The sequence below is a fragment of the Schistocerca piceifrons genome, unplaced genomic scaffold (genome assembly GCF_021461385.2).
Source record: "Schistocerca piceifrons isolate TAMUIC-IGC-003096 unplaced genomic scaffold, iqSchPice1.1 HiC_scaffold_1342, whole genome shotgun sequence".
Taxonomy (NCBI): domain Eukaryota; kingdom Metazoa; phylum Arthropoda; class Insecta; order Orthoptera; family Acrididae; genus Schistocerca; species Schistocerca piceifrons.
In genome coordinates this window covers 27,501-30,000 of record NW_025727172.1, presented here as the reverse complement: position 1 = coordinate 30,000, position 2,500 = coordinate 27,501, and the positions used below count along the sequence as shown (strand labels likewise).

The 2,500-nt window shown below is 56.5% G+C and overlaps 1 non-coding gene across 1 annotated transcript in view; it reads left to right on the top strand.

Moving 5' to 3' along the window:
- The first annotated feature begins 2,261 nt into the window (after positions 1 to 2,261).
- LOC124732412 overlaps positions 2,262 to 2,500 on the top strand; it is a 1,909-nt gene continuing 1,670 nt past the window's right edge. Inside the window, exon 1 of the ribosomal RNA XR_007008683.1 lies at positions 2,262 to 2,500. This exon is cut by the window's right edge and continues 1,670 nt beyond it. This is a non-coding gene — a ribosomal RNA (small subunit ribosomal RNA).

The following is a 2,500-nucleotide window of genomic DNA, read 5'->3' as shown; positions in this document are numbered from 1 at the left end:
TTGTACCTTAACCTAACCTATGTTGTACCTTAACCTAACCCATGTTGTACCTTAACCTAACCCATGTTGTACCTTAACCTAACCCATGTTGTACCTTAACCTAACCCATGTTGTACCTTAACCTAACCCATGTTGTACCTTAACCTAACCCATGTTGTGCCTCAACCTAACCCATGTTGTGCCTCAACCTAACCCATGTTGTGCCTCAACCTAACCCATGTTGTGCCTTAACCTAACCCATGTTGTGCCTCAACCTAACCCATGTTGTGCCTTAACCTAACCCATGTTGTGCCTTAACCTAACCCATGTTGTGCCTTAACCTAACCCATGTTGTGCCTTAACCTAACCCATGTTGTGCCTTAACCTAACCCATGTTGTGCCTTAACCTAACCCATGTTGTGCCTTAACCTAACCCATGTTGTGCCTTAACCTAACCCATGTTGTCGCCTTAACGTAACCCACGTTGTCGCCTAAACCTGCTCTGTAATTGTTATACGACTCGTTCAATTACTGTAGTGTTGCCCACCCGCAACCCTCGCAATATAGTTCGCTACTCGCACTGCCCGCACCCCTGTGTATCGCTTCATGTTAAACACCTTGCAAGTCTTGCTCACTTTCCACATGCTCCTGCTGTACACTGTAATGTGGATGGCAGCAGGACGTACATGCCGCCCCTCCCCACGTCCCCACCTTGCCCCCTGCCTTCGCAAGCTGGTTGGTGAGAAGTTTGCATGTTCAATGCCCTTCGCATGCGACGTACTCAGGCTACGTTGTGGTGCGGCCTGTGTCAACTGTCCGCTGATGTCGTACGCGTGAACCACAATCTGTACTGCACATTCGTCCTTATGTACTGAATGATACATCGTGGCACATGTGTGACCGCACAACGACTGCGCCCAAAAACGGCGGACCATACAGTGCAAATATTGTGCACGCAGCTACGTGTCGTCTCCCTATGAGAGCTGGATTGCAGTGTGGTACGCCATAGAGACGTGTGGGAGGAACGGACGCCGTGGATGGCGATCAGCATGAGCTGTCTGTTGATGTATTCGGACCTAGTCGTCTCTCCTCACACACCGTGATGGCATGGTGCACCGCGTTCCATATCTGCGACATGCTACAGAGGCCGGTTGACAGTCGTTCGAGCAATGGACATCGCATACGTACGGGGGCCACCTTCCACGTATTGTCTAGGCGTGCACATTTTGTTGCGTGTATGTGGGCAGACGTAGTGTGGCGTGACACCTGACACAGGCATGCAATAATCGTTGAAGTTGCAAATGGCGATGGACGCCTGCGTTTTCTGGTGAAGTTACGCAAATGAACAAATGGTAACCTGTTGTGGTGCGGTTGTTCTCGCTAGGGGTGAATCGGTGATGGCGACGATAGGTTGAGGTACTAACCGGTTGTTCCAGCGATACCCACCATGCCGACGAAACTGAACGGCATCTGGGTGTGAAGCGATACGCGGCGGTGGCTGGGTGGGACCGTCCCCGGCCGGTGAGGGGGCGCCTCCCGGCGTGCTGGCCGCGCGGTGCGTGGGCGCACGCGCTACAGCCGGCTGGTGGGGGCGGCCAGTGGCAGGCGCGCCGGCCGACGGACGCGGCAGGCGTCGCAGCTGCGCGCCGGCGCACCCTGCGCGCGGCGCCGTGCGGCCAAAGTAGGTCCTCGCGGGCCCGGTGCGAAGCGCGGTGGACATCTTCAGTGTGCTGGTCCGATTGAGGACTGTGTGCGTTGAGGATGCGCCGCCGCCCGGCGCTCGGCGCCGCGACGCCGTCTGCTGCTCGGTCGCCCCAGCGGTTCTCGCTGGTGGTTTGTATCGCAGCTGTGCGGATGTGTTGGCGCGTGCGCTGTGCTGGGAGAGTTCGCTTCGGCACCCAAGTGGGGCTTTTGTCCTTCTGTGGCGCTGGCGTTGGAGCTGCCGGTCACCGTAGGTGGCGCGTGTTGTCTCCCGCCGGCAATGCCACGACAGCACGCTCCCGGGCCTCTGTCGGCAGCGGCAAGCTCAGTTGGGAGCACGGGTGGTCGCACCGAAAGCGTCTACTCGCCTAACTCCGGGCGATTGCGCCTCTCTCGAACCCGACCAAGTACTTGGGACGGCGCTGCGCGCCGCCGGGACCTGAGAGGGTTTCGAGGTGTATTGTGCAGGGGAGCTCAGCCTCCTCCTGTTTGCAGAATGATTGAGCGGACGCTTGCGTGTTCGCGCGGGCCCCCGGGACACACTCCCGGGCGGCCGGCTGCTCAGCTCTAGTTGACGCAGCTCCCTGGTTGATCCTGCCAGTAGTCATATGCTTGTCTCAAAGATTAAGCCATGCATGTCTCAGTACAAGCCGCATTAAGGTGAAACCGCGAATGGCTCATTAAATCAGTTATGGTTCCTTAGATCGTACCCACGTTACTTGGATAACTGTGGTAATTCTAGAGCTAATACATGCAAACAGAGTCCCGACCAGAGATGGAAGGGACGCTTTTATTAGATCAAAACCAATCGGTCGGCTCG